Here is a 12314-nt window from a genome sequence, read left to right on the forward strand (position 1 = left end):
TCAATGAAGACCTGATGAAGATTCGAATGCGCGAATATTGCAAACACAAGCGTTCCGAAGTGCAAAAAGCAATCAAGAATGGGTGGAACAGGCCAGATTGGCTGGCCAAAGAAGATTGGAAGAATGCGAAGAAAGCAGCGCGCGAGAATCCCGACAAGTGGAAGCAACAAAAGAATGCAGCCAGAGCGCGAGTAGAGGCAGGGAGCTCGCACCACTTGGGGAGCGGTGGATGGGCATCATTTGAGGCCGATTTTGTAAGTGTTTTCACATTGCTCTTTATGTTCGATAGTTTAGGGTTTATGAGTTTTTAAATTCTAACATAATGAAATCTTTGTATGTTTTGACAGTGGTCGATGACAGGACGTGATCCCACACCGTACGAGCGCGAGTACGTAGGCAGGAAGGGCTTAAACGCCCTGATGGACATTCTCAGTTCTCGCGGCGGCATGGTTAGTATTAGGGTTTACTCTTTTTTATTTTTTGTATTGTTTTATAAATGTCGTTATATGTTTATACTTACTGAAAGCTGTCTTATTGTCTTTTTTTGTAGAATCCGACAGATACGCCGCTTGGACGCGATGAGACGTCTGACTAGACGACGTCAGTTTAGCCGTAGCTAGATAGCATTAGTTTAGGGTTTCTCATAGCTTATGTATCATGAGACGGATTTTATACGTCTTTTTGAACCATGTATATTATTACATTTGTCACCGTAGTTCCTTTTGCCAATCAATTCTTTATGCCTATGATGTTGTACAATTGTCATTATTACATTTGCCAATCAATTCATTTTGCCTATGATGTGTACAATTGTCAATTTTGCAAACAATGCGTCTTGTGGGTGACTATTTTGGGTCTATTATCTACCCTTGCACTTTTTTTAAAAAGTGAATCAAGTACAATATGGTTGATGGGTGGCAGGGCATTCAATGCCCTGCCACCAAAAAAAAATTCTCTCGGGCGTCGCTATAAGCGTTGCTATTTATGGCTCTGTAGCGTCGCTATAGTCTTCTGTGTAAACGTCGCTATAACCGTCGCTATAAGCGTCGCTATGAGCGTCGCTATATAGCGACGCCTATAGCGACGCATATAGCGACGCTCTTGTAGCGACGCTCGTAGCGACGGTTTTAGCGACGCCGGGGGTTATAAAAACCCAGTGTATTTCCGTCGCTAACAGCGTCACAAGAGCACACAACCTCTTGTAGTGAGTCTACCATGATCCATTGCTGCTTGGACCCAATTGTTGCTTGGACATATAAGTTCTGAATGTCTGTTATCGCCGCTGCCATGCATTTCGGGTGGAGGGAAACTGCTCCAATCCGGGGTTGCTGGTTAGCAACAGGGCTAGCCAGTTCTTCGACGCTTATTCGAGGGGGGGAGGGTGGTTCTTCTATCTGGAGGGTGTTGACCCTGCTAGATGAGGAGGCTGCTTGATTGCGTTTGCGTACACAAGGGTAGTAGGGGCCATGAGAAATCTTGCAGTCACGGCACCAGACGTGATCGGGGCACGGGTTTTTATTGTTGCCTTTGTAAGTATTGGAGGAAAAATTGCTAGATGTGGTGCTGTAGGAATTGCTCGCCAAAGAGCTGCGTGGTGGTGAGCGGGGTTCGTTGCTTTTGTAACTGGGTATAAATTCGCGACCTCGCCCGGCGGGTGGGTTAGACCAGTTATTGGAGGCAAAATTGTTGGGGCGAGGGTTGTGTGTAATGACACCTGGGGTTGAGTTTGTATCTCGTAGCTTTTCGGCCATGTTGGCGGCCACTTCCCAGGTGTTGGGATTCTGCTTCTCTACCTCGCGACGGGCCCAGGGTTTAAGGCCGTACAGGAATCCATGTAGCCTGTCTGCTGTGTGCATAAGTGAAAGTTGAAGCATCAGGCGGCGGTACTTGACAACGTAATCTGATATGTGGCCGTCTTGGCGTAGATCGCGCCACGAATCTCTGACTTTGTTTCCTTCATTCTCTGGGACAAAGTAGCTGAGCATGTCTCTTTGTAAGTCTTCCCAGTCCTCCCAGTGCTTTGATGGCTGTTCAGTGAGGAACCATACATAGGCGTCGTCGGCCAGGAAGGTTTTGGCCACTTGCACCCATCGGCGTCTACCTATGTTGTTCCACTGCATGTAGTCTTCGACCTCACTGAACCACTTGTTGAGTTCCAGTGAGGTGCGATGGCCTTTGTATTTCTCTGGGGGAATGGGTTTGAATTTGCCCAGTCTGTTTTCATCTTCTAGAGTTCTCTCGGGGCTGTAGTAGCGCCCTTCACTTCGGTCATCCAGGTAGCCTTCATCTTCGTCGACTGTCTCTAATCTTCCGGTTCGCGGTCGTCTTTGTGTGTTTCGCCGCGTGTTGACGTTACTAGGCCCCAGGCGGTCTTCGTTTCGCTGACCTAGCTGTGTTTGCAGTAGGTCGCTCAGATTAGCTGACATCACGTTGATTTGGTGTTCTACAGAGGCCATGATGCGTGCCTCCAGTCTTTCTTCCATTGATTCTTGGTGGTCTTGTCGCGACTTCTTCTCTTTGTTCTTCTTCGGGGCTCTATGCAGTTCCGGTTCCGTCCTGTATCCTTCTTCATCTTCTTGATTTCCCGCCATTGGGGTGCTCTTGTGGCCGGAGCCGAGGAAAATTCTAAAATATCAAAAAACTGGAAAACTGCGAGAAAACGGCTTGAAAAACTTTGAAAACTATGAAACAGTGCAAAACGGGGTCCAAAACGACGAAAAACGCGAAAAACGGCTCAAAAACGGTGAAAACCGGTCCCAAACGGTGTAAGACGGGTCAAACGAGGCAAAACGGTGAAAAATTGTGAGGGACGTGGAGAAAACGCAAGGAACGGGGCAAAACGGGGCAATCACGCAAGGGACGTGGTGAAACGGGGCAAAACGGGGCAACGCGGGCACATCTTCAGAAGAAAACGTGGAAAAACGAGGCAGACGGGCCGAAAACGTGGTGACAACCACGGGCCACGGGCCGACGTCGGGTCGGCGGGGATTCGAGCCGAAGCTCTGATACCAAGTGTGATGCCCTCGTTCGGGGCGTCGCGGAAACGGGGCCGCGTCGGCTCACCTGCGATGCAAACGGGACCTGCAGGCAAGCAAACGCACATACAAGAACGCAACTTGAAAACTGAACGCAAGAGGGACACGAGAATGAGGGACGCGAACGAATGATCAATATCATAAGAAAGTGCCGAATACAAGGGACGCAAGTAATCACTTGAAAACGGGGCTGGCAAGTTGGGGGAAGTGGCACATACTTCCCTTATACTACTGTACTACAACTTGTCCCTACGGCCGCCAGCAGGCCTCAGGACTAAATAACACATAGTATTAAAGAGGGGGGGTAAGGGGATCGAGGGCAGAGAAGTGCGCGCACGAAAATCGGAGAGGTTGCAGCAGTAGATGGACACTTAAAAACTAAACCCGGCCACAGACTAAACCCGGCCATAGATTAAACCCGGGCAGCGCCTATGTTTTAATAATAAAACCCCAAAAACCCGGGCCATGGGTACAACATGCGCGCGCGGGTGGGATGGTTACCCCATGCGTCACAATCTGGGCGACGAGGCCCTGGGTTCAAATCGAGTCGCCGCCCAAGTTCCTTTTCGCGTTGACTTGCCGCGCGTCCGGGTTTAATCTGCCTCGAGCTCCCCGCATCCACTTCCGCCTCGTCGATCCCCTTACCCCCCCTCTTCAATGTTATGTGTCACTTAGTGTCGTGGGCCAGCATTGCTCATTTTTTAAGGCCCTTCAAGCTAGTCTTGTTTGGTGGGCCTTGCTATACAATTGCTCTCAGGAAAGTTATGATTGATATGGGTACAAGTACGTGACCTGGGCCGCCCTCGTTTATAAATAACATGGGGTCCAACTCGCGGGATCAACAGCAGGGGCGAGTGGACGGCCGGGCGCGCGATTTGGGCCGTCGGATCGATGCAGCAAGGGGGTGCAGGCTTTTCATTGCGCAAAGTCGCATAGCTATCACCAACACGCAATAGGGCAGGTGGTTAAGGCCGTGGGCTACGGAGCAAGAGGTCGTGGGTTCGAAGGGCCAGACGTGCAACAGGGAAACGTTGTTTTTTTATTAAACTAGGCATGCGATCAACGGCTGATCTTGCCCCTGCCGTTGATCCCATGAGTTGTGCATGTGTCAGTTATCAACGAGGCCGGGCCGCGGGCGTTGCTGCAATTAGAAAATGCATGTCTTCTATTTTTGCAACTACAAAGGCGGAAAATCATATAGATGTTATCGTGAGGTACTCGTCACAGGAGGCTAGAGAGAGAGAGAGAGAGAGAGAGAGAGAGAGAGAGAGAGAGAGAGAGAGAGAGAGAGAGAGAGATGTGCTCCAAAACTAGCCTCAGTAAAAAAGATATGCATATCTTTTTTTTCCCTAAGTGGGGAGGTGTGGTGTGTGGGTCTCGTAGGTGTGTCCGACCACCTAGTGTGGGAGGACACTAGTAGGTTCTTGGCATATGTAACCAACTCTCTCCTCTCTATAAAAGAGGTTGTTGACTCATAGAGAAGGAGGCTCGTTTTGGAGCACATCTCTCTCTCTCTCTCTCTCTCTCTCTCTCTCTCTCTATATATATATATATATATATATATATATATATATATATATATATATATATATATATATATATATATATATATATATATAGCCTCCTGTGACGAATACATCACACTATCTTTCCACATGTATACACTCTCTTGCATTTCAAAAAATGATTCACAACATCTCTCTATAGATTCTCAAAAAAATTATACATGCAAGAGACAACAAATATTATTTTAATACCAAGCTTGGTAGGTTCTCACACATTATGTAGGATTTTCTATCCCTTATTCAATGGATCTAGGAGTGGTTTATAACTATTGAAGAGAGCAAAGAGAGAGAGAGAGAGAGAGAGAGAGAGAGAGAGAGAGAGAGAGAGAGAGAGAGAGAGAGAGAGAGAGAGAGAGTTCTTCTTTTGGAATACCCTAGGCTAGCAATGCTACCAAGCTCGATGGTACAAATTGGGTAAAACATCATGGTCCGAAGATATCATGAGGCCAGAAGCATTAATGTAAACATAAAGCCTCACTCAAGAGTGAAGTTGGCTACAAAATTGAATTTTTAACATTTGGAATGCATTCGGAGTCACCATTTGTGCTCTTCTCTCTTTTTCTTGATTCAAACTCTATGTTTTTTTATCTTGCAAGCAAGAAGTGTGGTAGTGCACATCGTCACCTAATCTACAGTAGAGAGAACATCCATCCTTGGTCCATAGGACCTAGCAAAAATGCTACCAAACTCAATGGCACCAATTGGTTAAGTCTGCATGGTGTTTAAGCATGAGGGCATTAGATGCTAGTGTAATCACGAAGCTTTACATGCTAAAATGCTCCTATGGATCCAATGTAATCATGGTGCTTCAAATGCCTAATGCTAGCTTGGACATTGACAATGTTATTTGCCCCAATATCGCTTTAGCTCTCTCTTGCTTGCTTGCATCTTTGCCGCCCAAGATATAGTATAATGGACACAATAAACTTATCTACAATATTCCAGGAATTAATCATCCCCTTCGCGGACCTTGCGCTTGCAATGCTACAAATTTTGGTTAGAAAAACCAGCTACATTAAGAGGTTGTGAAATGATGAGACTCGTACTTACCAATGTAGTATTTGTCTGAGAGCTTCAAGTTTCGAAGGTTTGAGTTGGATTATAACATTGGGAATGTGATTAGTATTTAAGCACCATTGGCACCTTGAAACCCAAACCAACAAAAGCACAAAAACCATAAGCAAGTTATTACTATAAGGTGAAAAGAGTTTATTGGTGTATTGAAGCGCCATTGGCAGCTCGAAACCCAAACCAACGAAAGTAAAAAATTAAGGCTACTTAGTATGCTAAACCATCGCTAATAAACTAAAGGGCGGCTCCAAAATTGAAATCGTAACTTGTAAGTATGCTAATGTAATAGTGTGTGGTTTAAAATAATTATGATAATAATTGAAGTGTGTACTTCAAAATGAGGTCACGGCCTTTAAGCATGATTAAATTCATCCTCTCTCTCTCTCTCTCTCTCTCTCTCTCTCTCTCTAGTGTGGTTATTTTAGTTTTCTCTTGTGTGGATGCTCATTCATGAATTCAAAACTTGTAGGATCGATCATTGAGGTCCCTTGGGATGATATTGAATTCAAGACTTGAAGGATAGATCTTTGAGGTCCCTTTAGATGATAATGAATTCAAGAATTGTATGATGATTATTTGGGATATCATGGATTGTTCCTACAACATCAAAACTTCTCTCTCTCTCTCTCTCTCTCTCTCACACACACACACACACACACACACACACAGAGTTTGAGTCCAATAATCAATATTTGTTGGCTAGATCTTTAAGGTGATAGTAGCTCATCCTCATCCTCCTCTCTCTTGCTATCTCTGTCTCACTCTCATATCAGGTCTTGGGTTAAAGTATCATTAAAACATCCTTAAGATCTCTTGACCTTGTTCCTAAGACATTAATATTTATATTCTCCTCCTTCTCCATGTTTAATTGGATAGTTCTCTAGGTCACTTGTAGTTGTTTAATTTGCTCTCTCTCTCTCTCTCTCTCTCTCTCTCTCTCTCTCTCAAAAAACGCAGCCGTTTTTTGACCTAGTAGACAACAGTCCACTCTTTTGATCATAACTTCTTCATCCGAACTCCGATTTGGGTGATCTATAGCCTCAATCGAAGAGCACAAAGTCCTCTACGCATTGATGTAAAGACATAAATTTTCAGAGTTATGGAAGGCGTTTCTGTAGCAGCATTTCCGAAGTGAACAGGTTCAACAAAATTGATTCTCATCTCCTATTTTACATACAATGTCTTCCGGCACTCGCAAGGGTTCTTCTTCTTCAACAAGGTCCACAACCATTGTGGAAAATGATCCAAAATCTCCTAAGTGTGGAGATAGCAACACAACCATCCAACCAACGACATCGGAAACCATGATCATGGCGTACTTGGTATCATTGCAAGAGACCGTAAACAAACAAGGCGAAGACTTACGAGCACTTGCAATGGAGAATGGCACACTAAGGGTACTTATGGTTGAGAATGAGAATCTCAAGAGGACACTTGAGATGCAAACAACACGTTTAATGCAACTTGAAGAGGAAGTCAAGGAATGTAAACGCTCTCTTGTGGACTTGAATGCTTTGAAGGAGCGGATGAGCAAAGTAGAGCATGACCATGTATTGAAAGAGGAAAAATTTGACACTATGAGCCGGGATGTATGCGACATGAAAAATGTATGCACAAACAAGTCTTGGGCTGATGTATGTGGTAGCAATGTGGTTTCTAATTCCTCACTCATGCAAGCTATGGTTCAAACAAAGAATGTTGAGAATGTGGATGTGGAGGAGTTGAAGGAACGGGAGCGACGTTCCAAGAACATTGTTATTCGTGGAATTCCCGAAGAGAAGTTAGAGACACCTCCTTCTCTTGCCATTGTTATTGAAGATTTCTTCAAAACCCACTTTGGCATGTCCGGAGTTATGGTCTATGGAGCACATAGAGTGGGGAAGCAAGGAGCTCCTCGCTCGGGAGAACGGCCAATTGTATGCACCATGCCGGATGAGACCAAGCGAAAGATTATCCTTGATAATAGTTGGATCTATTTGAGGGATACAAAATGTTTTGTATGTGAAGATCGCACTATTAAGCAACAAAATATGCGTCGCAAGGCATATGAGGAAAAGAATAATAAAAACAAGGAGATCTCTCATGAAGAAAATGTGCCCAAGGAGGAGGCAAGTCTCTCAAGCAAATAGGGATGCGTGACCTATGAGACCGAGTTACAATTGAAAATATGCTTTTGGAATTGTAATGGATACCCATGGAATGCGGGGGTTGGCATTGATGAACTAACAAGCAAAGCCGATGTTGTACTTCTTGTGGAAACTTGGGAGCATGATACACAAAGGATTAACGGCTTGGAGGATTACAATGTACATTCATTGATGTGGTCAAAGAATCTCAAGCAACGAAGAGGACAAGGAGGGTTAGCATGTATGGTTAAGAAAGGATTGGAAGATTTTGTATCAATTGTGAAAGGTGACAAGTACAAACGTTATGTATGGCTGAAAATTATGACACCAAAAAGAGCACCCATTTTTGTAGCCGGTTGCTACATTCCTCATCATGATTCTCCCGGCCCTTTTATGCTTGCATGGATAGAGATCAACCATTTTCTGATTTGGAAGAGGACATTGCTTATTTCAAAGGTGAAGGTGATGTTATTGTATTTGGGGATATGAATGCTCACACAAAAACATTGCAACATGATACTCAACAATTTGATATGCCATACATTTCAAGGGAGTTGGAGGAAGTTCACTTGTATGATCGTACTTCAATGGATGAGAAAGAGCCGGATCACTATGGAAAGTTACTTTTACACATGTGTAATAGCACGGGTATGCTCATTTCCAATGGTGTATCTTTGTGGAGTGGAACCAATGGATTTACATGTAGGAGACATAATGGGGATAGTGTGATTGACTATATGCTACTCTCTAAAGCCATCATGTATCGCATAAAGAGTTTTATGTTTGGTCAATGGACCCTGGAATCCGACCATCGCACCTTATGTATTGACCTTTCATGTGGAGAAGCAACTAAGCATGATAATCTCAGCCAAAGGAAAGAGAAGTTATCACTATGTATGGATTTCAAACGGGCACCAATGTACATTGAAATGGTTGAGCAAAAATTATGGATGACAAAGCTTCAATGTGATGCACCATTGGAAACTAAATGGGAAGCTTTCAAGAAAGCTATTTGTTCTTGTGCGGAAGAATGCTTTGCCATAAAGCATCTCTATGGTATCAACAAAGATAGATCACGCAAAAGGTGGTTTGATAACGAATGTCAAGATGCTCGAAAGTCCTTGATAAAGCTTGATGCAACTATGGACAAAGACAACTATCAAAGTCATTTGCATACATACAAGGCATTGATTCAAAAGAAGAGAAGAAGATGGGAAGTAAAGCAACAAGAATTTCAAGTCCAAGAAAAGGCACATGCATGTGGAAGATTTTGGAGAAACTTGAGAGGCAAGCGGGTTGAGAATTTTGGTAACTTGAGTCTAGTGGATATGTACACACATTGTAGGCAATTATATGAGCAAGCAAATACTGAAAAAATGCCATTTTATGGTTCACTCCCATGTATGCCGTCTTTTTTTACTATTGAGGATGTATGCGGTGGGCTTGAAAAGTTGGCCACTCGCAAAGCGGGAGATCTTCAAGGTATCAAGCCGGAGATGATCAAATGGACGGGAGATTTTACCCATGAGTGGATGTGTGATATGTTCAACCTTGCACTTCAACATGGTATGCCTTATGATTGGAGTACTAATTGGGTTAAGCCTTTGCATAAAGGAGGGGATGTAAAGAATGTAAGCAACTACCGGACTATAATGATTGGGTCTCTTATGGCAAAGTTGTTTGGGTGCATAATGGAGATGAAATTGAGTGATTGGGCTGAAGAGAATGACAAGCGTGCAAAGGGACAAGCGGGTTTCGTCGATGCCATAGCACAATTGATCATCTTGTCACTCTTCGTGTTCTCATGGAGGAAAGTCGGTTGAAAGGCAAGCGATTGTATTGTTGTTTTGTGGACTTTAAGAAAGCTTTTGATATGATTCCACGTAACAATTTGTGGAGAAGGATGGAAGAACTCCAAGTGCCAAGTGAGTTTATGCTTGCGGTTTCTCGAATCTATGAGAAGGTGATTTGTCAATTGCGCATGGGAAGAGAAATTTCATAAATTTTTGTAAGCACTATTGGGGTTAAACAAGGATGTCCATTGTCACCAACTCTCTTTGGTCTATGCATCGATCAACTGAAACAAATGGTACTTGACTTTATGCAAGAAGAAGGCATTGAAGAGGTCACTATTTGCAATGCGGTAATCATGCTTTTGTTGTATGCGGATGATGTAGTGCTTCTAGCACACACTTTAGAAGATGCACAAAAGCTTATGGTTGTCCTTGAGAACTTTTGCTTGCATAGTGGGCTGATTGTAAATGAATCCAAAACAAAGGTTATGCTTGTGAAAACCAACCATAAGGAGAAGCCATGCATTGTGTACAACAACGAGACACTTGAAGTTGTTGAGAGCTTTAAGTACCTTGGCCTTGAGGTTCCATCCAATCACAAGTGGCATGAATGTGCTATGCGTCGTTTGAAAGCGGGAAAGAGAGCATATTATGCATTTGAGAACATGTGTAATGCGGGAAACATCAAGTGTTGGTTTCTCAAGAAGTATCTTTTTGATGCATTGGTGACACCGGTTCTTCTTTATGGAGTTGAAGTGTGGGGCGGGAGCATCTCAAAGTCTACTTGGAAAGAGTTTGAGAATGTCCAAAAGCGTTTTCTTACAAACTTTCTCCAAGTTAAGACACAAACACCATATATGCTCCTACTTCTTGAGTCGGGATCTCTTCCAATTGAGGTTATGGGCATGGAAAGGGTTGTGGAGTACATGATAAAGATGCGTCAAAACCCCTCACATCGACTTCCTACAATTGCATGGGAAGCAAGCAAAAAAGTTCAAAAGACGCATAAAAGCAAGATCTTGAGCACGGGATGGATGCAAGACATAAATAAGTGGTTTGGGAGATGGGATGCATTACACTTGCTACATGATGCTTCAATTGACTCTCAAGTGAATGAAGCTTTTCTACAACGCCAATGTATTACGGCTTGGGAGAAATCCGGTGGGTCACGCTTCATACATTACACCACCTATATTGCCCCCAACTACAAAACCATGTTCTTCCCTGAGAGAGGAAACCGTACTCACACTTACAGTACATCACATGTAACTTTGGTCCCATAGGTCATATTTGACCTCCGAGGACGATAATAAAATCTATCTATCTATCTATCTATCTCTCTCTCTCTCTCTCTCTCTCCAATGCCCACAAAAAACTTAAATTCCTTCATATTTTGTAAGTTTCCTTACCTTCTAATCTAAAAGAGGTAACATTTCATAATTTTTAGGTGACGTTACACTTTAGTCTCCAACATTTATGGTGTTCATCATACAATAGAAGTCGCTTCTTATTAAGCAGCATGATGTCTGGAGAGAGAGAGAGAGAGAGAGAGAGAGAGAGAGAGAGAGAGAGAGAGAGAGAGAGAGAGAGAGAGAGAGTTTGAGAATTTAACCTTAAATAGCTTCTCCAAAGAGCTGTTGCACATCTTTGGTCAACATGGAAGACGATCATGCCTGTGTGTACCACAGAGGGCCTATCAACTCCATGATGAAGGAGAATTTAACCTTAAATAGCTTCTTCAAGGAGCTGTTGTACATCTTTGGATGATCATGCGTATGTGTTCCACATCTGAGAGATGCAATTGGCCATGGACTTGCAAAAGATGTGTAGTGTCATCGCCACCCAATGAGCCATCTTGTGAGGAGTACCATCGCCGCTTGGTTGCACTCACATCGAGCTGGTATGCTAAAGATGGATAATTCCAAGCCTTTAGAAGAGGTGAAAAGAAGCATAACTCGTGTTTGCTCATTGGATGACTTATACATCAAACTCGACATTTTTGAGTCCATGGGATTGGCCCCTGACTTGATGTAGGAAGAGATGAAGAACGGTTTCTCAAACATCAAAGCATGTTGTTGGGCCGCTAGCCTTCAAAGGATCATCTCCATACCCATCCCACATTCAAGTAAACCAACAGTTCAAGAAACCATTAATGTGTCAGACATCATGCAAGGTCTAGTTGAGGGAGAATTTGCCTCTTCACCATCATCATTAGATTTTGGATCAATGGCACCTTCAACAAATAATGCGTAAGGCACTATGACACCTTCCTCCTCCTACTAAAAATCTCAAAGCTATCATCTCTTGTAACATTGATATTATTTATCCCAATGATGGAAAAAGGGCTAGGTTTAGTGCAATCCCACCTCGAAATGTAATTGAGTGAATGCTTAATGTAATCATATGTAGGTTTTCCAAGTTTTTTGAGAAAAATATTGTGTATCTAAGTGTTAAAAAAAAACCTAGGTTTAATGTGATCCCACCTACAAATAAAACCTTCAAATATAGTAAATTTGCCTCAAACATTTCTTATACGTAGGTTTTCCCAGTTTTTGGGAGAAAGTATTGTGTATCTTAGTGCTCTTAAAAAACCTACATTTTCTGTAATCCGACCTACAACTTTTGAGATTTACCTCTAAATTCTAGATTTGAAGGTAAGAACACCTACAAAGTTTAGATAAATATAGTATAAAAAGCATCAAATATGACAAATTTTCCTCTTAA

Source organism: Adiantum capillus-veneris, chromosome 11 (assembly GCF_014529385.1).
Source record: "Adiantum capillus-veneris isolate H3 chromosome 11, ASM1452938v2, whole genome shotgun sequence".
NCBI lineage: Eukaryota > Viridiplantae > Streptophyta > Polypodiopsida > Polypodiales > Pteridaceae > Adiantum > Adiantum capillus-veneris.